Source organism: Chanodichthys erythropterus, chromosome 15 (genome assembly GCF_024489055.1).
Source record: "Chanodichthys erythropterus isolate Z2021 chromosome 15, ASM2448905v1, whole genome shotgun sequence".
NCBI lineage: Eukaryota > Metazoa > Chordata > Actinopteri > Cypriniformes > Xenocyprididae > Chanodichthys > Chanodichthys erythropterus.
The window spans coordinates 26186820-26198139 of record NC_090235.1 but is presented as its reverse complement, the minus strand read 5'-3'; positions in this window follow the sequence as shown (position 1 = coordinate 26198139).

The following is an 11320-nucleotide window of genomic DNA, read 5'->3' as shown; positions in this document are numbered from 1 at the left end:
CGAAATTTGAAAAGATTCTCTTCACATTTGGATGGAAACCCAGCTAATGTTGGTTTGAGTATTCTAAAATTGCCTGAGCCAAAGTCTGTCATCAAAATGATTTGGTTTAATTTCCATGCATCTCACATGATTGCATTCTTAAACACCAGCATCCGAATGCAAGATAACATGACAGCATTTATTGTGTTTCATCTGCATGCAAGTCATTTATGGTGCAGGATAAAAATGCCACATGGCTTCCCCAATTGCAGCAACTTCCATTTTTATTACAAATTTTTTGCACCAATTTCCCAGGAAATTTGTCGCTTCATAACATTAGGGTTAAACCATTGTAGTCACGTTGACTATTCTAATGATTTTTTACTACTTTTCTGGACCTTGAATGTGGTCATTTCGTTGCTTTCTATGGGAGATAAAAAAATCTCTTAGATTTTATCAAAAATATCTTAATTTTTGTTCTGAAGATAAACACATGAGGAACGACATGAGGGTGAGTCATAATGACAGAAATTTCATTTTTGGGTGAACTATCCCTTTAAGCAGAAAAGAAGGTCTACACAGCATGCTTATCTAGACTGAGTGGAAATCACTGCAGAAGAACGGATGCACACTGGGGACCTAAAAACCCAGAGCAAGCCACCCACCGCTGCCCTGTCCACCCACAGCCTGACCACAAGGTTAAGTCAAGGTGTCAGCGATGTATCCGAATCATGCTTACTTTGCCAATTCATTTACACTTTCCAATTAGGTTGTATATTTTATGTACATATATGTTAAACATTAGATAATGCAGCTGGTGCCATAAACTAACAATGAATAATAATTTTAGCAGCAGTTATTCATCTTGGTTATTGTTCATTTATAAATATGCTACCTGTTCACTATTAGTTGATTTTAGTTATGTAATGCCACTAATATAGCCTACAACTTTTAGGCCTCTGGCCAGTTGCATGAACTCATTTTTTTTCTTCAAGTCTTCACGTTTTACATAAAAAGGTAGATTGGTGTAATTTGAACTGGAAAAGTAAGATTACCTCTTATCTAACTGCTAGTTGGTCAGTTCTTAAGACACAGTAACTTACATTACTGGTGTGCATCTTGAGACAAAACAATGGCAGTGACATATTTTAAGATAGTTGCTTTCAGTTAAGACAGCTCAAACATGCATTTTAGTCTGGGACTAGCTTAAGCCTTTTCTGTGAAACTGGGCACTTAGTGTTCAAAATGTAAAAATTAATAAAAAAAAAAAAAGAAAATGAAGAGGATATTTTGGGTGCACAAAGGAGGATAAAAAAATGAATCGTTTGAGTTTCAAATGACATTACGGTGGGTAGATGATAAATTTTATCCTAAGCCTGCATTTTAGACAAATAAAACAATTATTGTGTTTACCTAAAAAGGAGCAAATTAACTATTAAATATAAAATTTTATTTTAATAATTTTTTTGTTGTTTTTTTGGAAGTTGCATTCAAAACAGTGGTATTTTAATATTATTGATATACTAATGTTTTTATTATTATGTGTCTCATTATAGTATTAGCTTTTGTTTTATAGTTTTGATTTTCATTTTAGTAATTTTATCATGTCCTTTTGTTAGTTTTTTAACATTTCTATATAAATTTAATTTAATTTTATTTCAGTTTTAGTCATTTTAGCACTTATTTTAGTTAAATTGTCATTTAATATTTTATTTTATTTCAGCTTTATTTTAATTGCCGAAAATTATTTTTAATAGTTTTAGTTAAAGGTACAATTTGTGATATTTTTTTTCGCTAGAGGTCGCAAGAAGCCTATTCAAAACAAAGGCGTAGTTTGATGACGCCAAGTTTTAGAGCGGAAACTTGGGAAATGTGGTCTCTATCTCAACGGACGATGCAAAGGAATAGGGATTGGAGTCTGGAAGAACTCATGTTCGTGGATGCGATTATTAACGTTACTGTAGTATGAAGCAGAGCAGGACCGAGTGTTGCGGGAGCTGAATGAGGAGCTGGAGCGATTGATCAACACACGCCTCACGAGCAGCGGGACTTTTATTATGACACAGTCGCCGGCACAGCTTTTCCGGTCATAAGTTTACGGGAGCTGTCCTTGTCGATAGAACCAGCGGCAGATGGTAAACAGTAATTATGTTCCATAAATAAGCAACACAATCCACCATAAAATGTGCAAGACGTAAATAAGGAACTGCTTGAAGCAAGCTAGTGGTTTGCTGGACGCTAGACACTACTTCCGCATTTGTTCACGGCACTGTTGTCATGTGGTTTCTACGTCAGTAAAGGCGGTAACAAAGGGTAACCGACGTCATTGACAGGCGACTGCACTGCCCCGTGTCACTGTTTAGAATGGGAATTTTCCAGTGCCCAAGGAAGTCGACCGAAAGTTGAAGTCGGCCGCGTGCTGCCATCTTGTAGCAGAACTTCACTTGCGTTAGCATCCCCATTGACTCCCATTCATTTTGGCGTCACTTTGACAGTGAATAACTTTACATCTGAGGCGTTTAAAGACTCCATTTGTCCATTATTTATTTCCAAAGATACACAACAATGTATAAAGGGCTCCATTACCTTCTATGTTACATTATGGCCCCGTAGAAACAGTTTTTGTAAAAATAAGCTAACGATTACGTCATAGCCACTCGACTCTCTGTCGCACAGCAGAGAAATTACCGTATAGACATGAGGAGAAGCTCGCAGACAATCGGGGAGATTATCTTAATATGGCGTACTGGCGTTACATTTTAAAATACTATACAAACTAATTAATCAGAATACTTACTCCTGCTCACTCACGCCAAAGAACTCCCCGCTCAAGCTCGCCGTCTCTGCAAGATTAACGATGGCAGTTTGTACGCACAGCTACTAGAAGATTCTGCGCGTCAGAAACGGAAGTGCTAAAAATCGCTAAAAATGGGCTTCACTTGACTCAATTGAGTTCCAATGGGGTCGCTGTGTCCATTTCTTTTACTGTCTATGGAATTTTCTCATGATTTACAAGTAGTTTAAAACATTAGAGATATTGTTAGCAATAAGCTGGACAAAATATCTAACACTAGCCTAGTGGTTTTTGGATATTTTACTGCAAAAATTTTACATATTGTACCTTTAACAAACAACAGTTTTAAAATGCACTTCAATCCATTTAGCTTTAACCAAGATTAGTAAATTCCTTAAAAATATTTCTTATTATTAGTTCATGATGCCTAATGTATTAACATATATTTACATATACAAACTTACAGTAAAGTGATACTTGCTGCTGACAATTCTCCTTCTAAAACATATTCAATTTTCAGAGAGTTCTCTTAGACTTGAAAAATCATGAGTGCATTTATAATGTGTTGATTAATAAAAAAGAACCCTGTTCTGCGCGGAGCCCAAGCTAAGTCATGCATGATTGCTTTAATGGTGCTACTTGGGCTCTGGTTACTATGGAGACAGCAGTAAGCTGTTTCTAATTTAATAAATACTGTAAAGATTGACCATAGATTGGCCACACCAAGGGAAAACTTCATCCTGTTGCCATAGATACCTCCTGCCGACCACTAAGCAACGGTGAGATGTATAAATAAAGAAATGAACCAACTTTAAATTATAATACATGATAAAAATTAATCTTGAAGTTATATAAAGTGTTTAAACATTACAATCATATCAGCATGTAACCAAGATGTCATTGTTAACCAATTACACTAATTCTTCTCTGCCTCCATGAGACTCGATTCAGGTTCACACTGATGTCTGTGGGGGGAAAAATAAATCGCTGTTCTTTTTTTAGAGACAGGTAGAAGAATGTGTCTAACTGTTGCTTTTAGTCACAACGGAAATCAATGCCCGGCAGTGTATGAGCTTATCGATTAGATCTGCATGCTTGCTTAAGACATTTCAGTAGAGCTGCCGCTAAGGGAAAAGGGCTCTCTACCGATACTTGGCTCCTTCCACCTCCCTGTCATCTATTCAGGCCTGTCATCCAGAACTGATGGGTCTGGCTGATCAGAGGCATTTTGGTGAAGCCTGATGAATCCGTCAGGTCTCATTTACTTTTAAACTAGGTTGTTGTTTTTGGTCTATGAGTCCAGACATTGATCTCAGGAAAAGATGACTGTGTTACACCACAAAAGTGTGACAACAAAGGGAGAACTAGGAGACAAAGATGTGCTCGAGCTTGTATATTCCTGCTGAAAAAGAAAAAACCAGCCTAAGCTTGTTTGTTAGTCTTAGCTTGTTTCCCAGTCTGGCTAAGATTTTATGCTGGTCATGTTTTGGGGGATTTTGGGTATTTCTCGTTTAGTCAGGCTGGGAAACTAGCTTAAACCAACCAAAACCACAAAAAAAAAAAAAAAAACAGCTAAGAGAAGCAATTTCAGCTTAGATTTTTTCAGCAGGGATGTTCATGCATGCACACTGTCTCTTTAGTTGTGGAGTAACTAATAAAAAGGTAAGTTCACCCAAAAATGATAATTCTTTCATTATTTTACTCACGCTCATGTCGTTCCACACCCATAGGACCTTCGTTCATCTTCGGAACACAAATTAAGATATTTTTGATGAAATCTGAGAGCTTTCGGACTCCTCCATAGACAGCATTAACCACCACTTTCAAGGTCTAGAAAGGTACTAAAGACATAATTGAAACCGTCGATGTGACTGCAGTGGTTCAAACTTAAAGGTGCCCTAGATTCAAAAATTGAATTTACCTTGGCATAGTTAAATAACAAGAGTTCAGTACATGGAAAAGACATACAGTGAGTCTCAAACTCCATTGTTTCCTCCTTCTTATATAAATCTCATTTGTTTAAAAGACCTCAGAAGAACAGGCGAATCTCAACATAACACCGACTGTTACGTAACAGTCGGGGTGTACGTCCCCAATATTTGCATATGCCAGCCCATGTTCCCAACATTATGAAAGGCATTAGACAAGGGCAGCCAGTAACATCGGGATCTGTGCAGAGCTGAATCAACAGACTAGGTAAGCAAGCAAGGACAATAGCGAAAAATGGCAGATGGAGCAATAATAACTGACATGATTCATGATAACATGATATTTTTAGTGATATTTGTAAATTGTCTTTCTAAATGTTTCGTTAGCATGTTGCTAATGTACTGTTAAATGTGGTTAAAGTTACCATCGTTTCTTACTGTATTCACAGAGACAAGAGCCGTCGCTATTTTCATTTTTAAACACTTGCAGTCTGTATAATTCATAAACACAACTTCATTCTTTATAAATCTCTCCAACAGTGTAGCATTAGCCGTTAGCCACGGAGCACTATCAAACTCATTCAGAATCAATGTAAACATCAAAATAAACACTGTACTTACACGATTAGACATGCTGCATAACGAACACTTTGTAAAGATCCATTTTGAGGGTTATATTAGCTGTTTGAACTTTTTTTTATTTTGTTTAAGGCAAGCGCGAGCTCTTGGGGCGTGGAGCACCAGATTTAAAGGGCCACACACCCTGAATCGGCTCATTTCTAATTATGCCCCAAAATAGGCAGTTAAAAAAATGAATAAAAAAAAAAATCTATGGGGTATTTTGAGCTGAAACTTCACAGACACATTCAGGGGACACCTTAGACTTATATTACATCTTTTAAAAAAAAGTTCTAGGGCACCTTTAATGTTATGAAGCGATGAAAATACTTTTTGTGCACAAAAACAAAACAAAAATTACAACTTTATTCAACAATATCTTCCCTTTTGTGTCATTCTCCTATGCTTTTAACGTCCAGTACTTCATAAAATGAAGGTTGAACCACTGCAGTCACGTCGACTATTTAAACTGTGTCTTTAGTACCTTTCTGGATCTTGAAAGTGGTGGTTAAATTGCTGTCTATTGAGGAGTCAGAAAACTCTCAGATTTCATCAAAAATATCTTAATTTGTGTTCCATAGATGAACAAAGGTCTTACAGATATGGAATGACATGAGGGTGAGAAATTAATGACAGAATTTTCATTTTTGGGTGAACTAACTCTTTAAACAATCAACAAACCTAAATAAATTTCTAGAAGTTCAGCTGTTTTACAAACAGTGCTTATATGCCAGTTTCAAGACTGTCCCCAACGAGTTAACTACGTTGCTGCCTCTATCACTATAAAGAAATTTACAACTGAACAATAAAGTGGGGGGAAAAAATTAAACGTGATGACAAGGGGCTTACCTAGTTTGCATGGCCTGCACAGTCCTGCTGCGATCGATAACAATAACACCCTGTGGTTCTAAAAACAACTTTCTTCATTGACAGCCATTCAAAATTATCCGTGTATTGTTAAAAAAATGGCAGATGGAGCAATAAAAACTGACATGATCCATGATTACATTATATTTTTAGTGATATTTGTAAATTGTCTTTCTAAATGTTTCGTTAGCATGTTGCTAATGTACTGTTAAATGTGGTTAAATTTACCATTGTTTATTACTGTATTCACAGAGACAAGAGCCATTGCTATTTTCATTTTTAAACACTTGCAGTCTGTATAATTCATAAACACAACTTCATTCTTTATAAATCTCTCCAACAGTGTGTAATGTTAGCTTTAGCCACGGAGCGCTATCAAACTCATTCAGAATCAAATGTAAACATCCAAATAAATACTATACTCACATGATCCGATCCATGCATGCAGCATGCATGACGAACACTTTGTAAAGATCCATTTTGAGGGTTATATTAGCTGTGTGACTGTGAACTTTGTTTATGCACTGTATTATAGTCGAGAGCTCAGGGGGCAGGGAGCGCGAGATTTAAAGGGGCCGCAGCCTGAATCGTTGCATAGTTAATGATGCCCCAAAGTAGGCAGTTAAAAAAATTAATTAAAAAAAATCTATGGGGTATTTTGAGCTGAAACTTCACAGACACATTCAGGGGACACATTAGACTTATATTACATCTTGTGAAAGAACGTTCTAGGGCACCTTTAATGATAGGCCTAATGCTCAGACAAAAGATGGTTTTAAGGACCTTCTTCAAGCTCTCCAAAACTGACTTCACTCAGCAGCATTCAGAAGTCCGATTCAATTAATCGATTCATCCGGACGGTTATTAATGATTAGCTGATTCGAGTTCCTGTTCAACGACATAAATGTTGCTGCTCTCATCGGTTTGTCTTCAACTCAGTTATTAGTTAAATTATTGTTTTTTAATTGTGTTAATTGTTTATATTGTAAATGTATCTTTACATTTGATGCAAAAACATTATTGTTAGATAAACATTAAAGACTTAACTATTAATCTAATATCATTATAAAGATAATGTTCTGGTTGCAAGTTTTTTTTTTTTTTCAGGTTTTGTTCATGTTCATGCCTACATAATGGTATCTGTTGTATTATGATGGCATATGTTTATGTGGAAAAGAACAGGACAAAAACAACAGCAAATTCCCTTTAATGCCCAATCAATTCTGTGGTCAATCATGGCACTGGATTATAATGATGATTTACTCCCAGGGCCATACCCAATCCAATCTCCCACATTTTCCCTAATGAATTCCCGCAGCTGCTGATAGAGACTAATTATTGTTATTAGTTCAAAGTCTGGCAATTACCTCACTATTACCTCATTGCTACAAAGACCAATTCATTGGCTACAGTCAGAGGGCCATGAGGCTATCGATTTCAGACAGGATATTAAACATTAGTTGTATACTGAACCTGCTGCAGCCTATCTGATGAGAAGATGTTTTTTCTGTGGAATATATTTGTTAAAACATTGGTCTGAATACATATAGACACATCAGCAGTGGAGACCACATGATTAACTGAAGCGAGGCCTTGCTGAGGGAGGGGGCGACCTTGTGTTGAGGCAGGCAGATCATACGAGTTCACGGCATTTCTCTCCATCTGTCTGCACCAGGTTTAGATGTGGCTTCAGCTCTCTATAGCTCATATTAAATCGGTCATAATCTTCCACCCATCACATCACAGCTGGTTCATCCTAATACTACAGGATGTAATGGTGCAAGTACAGCACATACAAACTGCCAAAACACACACAGAACTGCTAACATCCTGTTGTGACTAAAATAAGGCTTTTATCCCTGCGTTGTGCATTTTTACAGTCGCTTTAATTAGCCAAGCCTGGCAAATGTCATAACAGAGCAGCTGTCAAAAGCATCTAGTGAGCTCCGGTTTGTTTGGATTTGTGTGCATGCTGACCTAAGGTTATTCTAAAAAATCCGGTGCTCATTATTTCAACATAAAATGCCTCTAACAAAACAAGCATATCAAAAACCACAAATTTGCCTCGACTTGCAATGTTCCACTCGATGAGACCTTATCAAGCCAGCGCACAATGAACCGACTTCAGGAAGGAAGTAAAAGTGTTATGAATTTATTTTCCTGAGGGCATGACTACATGGTTTTCCCCATGCTGCCAAACTAGTTTCAACACCACCATTGATCTGCAGGCAGAATTCAATTTCTGGGAGCTTTATCACACATAATCAATTCGAAGCGCCTCTGTAAGCAAAGTATTTATACCATGTATCCTCATTCATTTTAATTACGGAAACAGCAGGAGCTATATTAATTATGTTAATCTTTCATTTAAACATTCAAGTTCAATTTTGCACTTGAAATGAAGATGCTGTTCAATTGCATCCCGAGTAGTTGGTTTTCACGTACACACTGAAACTAAATTCGGATGTCAGTTCACCTTTTAGTGCTTAATCGCGTTCTGTACACACACAGTAAAATACGGGAGTGACAACCGCATTCTACAACCGAATTAACTCCCTAAAAATACAGGTAACGTTAGTGATTTACAGAAATTCTACGCAGTGTGTACGGAACAGAACTGAACAACTGTAGTTGTGAATAACGTTAACGTGCATCTAATCTGAAAGGGAAAGCACGAGCCTTGACTCATTCGTGTTGCCAGATCTTGCTAGCCGATAATAAACCGAAATAAATCCAAATGCTTTATGCTGAAAAGACCAAAATATCGCGATTCATGTCTGCTCACTTTAATAACTTTAATAAACCCGTTCGCTTTATGAGCCGAGCTTTTGTGTAAAACAGTCTGTTGAAGCATAAACAAAACACGACGCCTCCGTCCACTAGTTAAATTGCTTAAAAAGTGTTTTGTCACTGTAATATTACTTTGGTGACAATAACGGATTCCAAACACCGCGCCAGATCATTGTTATGGTTTCCAAGTTGTCAATCATCGCATTTTCGAGAGCGAGTTCATACACACCAAACATTTAGGGGATTAACTCCTGCATTTAAAGGGAAAATGATCCCATTATTTACTCACACTCTAGCCATTCTAGATGTATATGGATACGATCTTTTTTTAGACGAACACAATCACAGATAGCCTATATTTAAAAATGGTTGTGAATGGGGAGCCGCGTTTTTAAGTAAAAAATAATGCATCCATCCATAAAAAAAGTAATCCATACGACTCCAGTGCGTTAATAAAGGCCTTCTGAAGTGATGCGATGTGTTTTTGTAGGAAAAATAATCCATATTTAAAACTTTATAAATTCAAATAACTATAACTTCCGGCGGACGACCGTACGCAGAATGCGCAAGATGATTTACGGCGGAAGAGTATATCCTTTGACCTGACGCACAACGTAATGATGAATGCAGAGGTGCAGAGGACAGAGCAAAAAAAAAAAATTGATTATAAGCCTAAAATGATCATTTTTAAAAAGATATTTCGGAGGATTTCTGTATAAGAGAAGAGGAGCTTAAATTTGTTGCCCAGCCCTATTTGTTTGAACCTCGAGAGGCATCTAAGCTTACAATAGAGTACCTCAGAGTTGACGCGTTTTTGTAGGCCAACCCGGAAGTTAGCGGCGCACGGGTTCCCTCGGTTGAAAGCCTATGCATTTTCCCCATAAACTTTTGGAAAATCGCAAAAAATAAGCTCTGTGTTTAACAAAGGGTTATGACACTTACACGTTTTGTCTATCAATATAATCTTTACAAGTTAAAACAACATAAATACATTTTGAAGCCTAAATAAAGTTGTCAGGTATAAAAAGCTAACAGTAGGCTGTTTATGAATACTTATCCACTTTTTCATGAGAAATGCTGTCCAAATGTCCTGTTTGTCATGATGACGTCTAAAGTCCCCACCAAAGGAAGTAGTCCCTTTTGGCAACCGCCGTTTTTAAGACACAGTAAAGGTTTAAAAAATCACAAGCGGGTTATAACTGGTGTGTTTTATGTCATAGATCAAAACTTGAAAATATTTAGAGGCTTTGTTAACCACAGACCTTATTTCGGGCGATTTAGCAAAAACCCATTCAAAAAACCCATAGACTTTACGGCGTTGAAACCGGAAGCCCTAAAACGCTAACTCGCTTCTGGGTTTTGCCTACCAAAATGCGTCATCCCTGAGGTACTCTATACTCCTACATCCTGCGTCATACATCGCATCAGAGGATTACTTATTTTACAAGTTTTAAATATGGATATTTTTCTTACAAAAATGCATCGCTTCACTTCAGAAGGCCTTGATTAACCCCCTGGATTTGTTAACCTAGGATGGCTTGAGGGTGAGTAAATCATGGGATAATTTTCATTTTTGGTTGAACTATGCCTTTAAATGTGGTTGTCACTCCTGAAACTTACAGTGTGTACGTGGCCTAGTCAATTTCTAATTTAAAAAATCATTTTATTGAAAGTCTTTTTAGTAGAAGACTTTCATTTGCTTATTTAAAGAGTGTTTGAGTGCATTAATAAAGTGAGCCAGATGGCAGTATAGTCCCTCCCCAGCACTTCTCTGAAGTAATAAAATGGAAACGATCTCTGATCAATCACTACATACGGGGTGGACAACGATGGCCTCATTACCACGATGGCGCCTCAGAGGCCCAGTTGCTTGATAGCCCTCTAGTTTATCTGCGCCTGCAGTTTGGCGAGCCTTCTGGGTAATTGGCACCAGCAGCAACAATCAACAGAGACAGCATTCATTTCTTCTCTTTTTAGCTTCAAAACCTCACTGAGCTTAACAAGTGCTTGGACACTGACAAATTCTAGGCTTGTTTTTGTAGACTTTCAGACTGAAAACTCTCAAATCTGAGATACTATATAGGATGATGCACAAAATAATAAATCGTAAAGTTGTTTCTTATTTATAAATTATGTAAGATTTATTTTGACATTATGTCAGTATTAATGTTTTCGAGGTCTTATAGAGCTTCTACAGTCATTGAGGATAACATAAAGCATTGCTGCCATCTAATGTAATGCTGAGGAGGTACATGCTAGGATTACTAAAATATATTCTCAAGAAACCCTCAAAAATATTATTTATAAAACAGTTCATTCTTTACACTGAACAAAAACTAGCTGA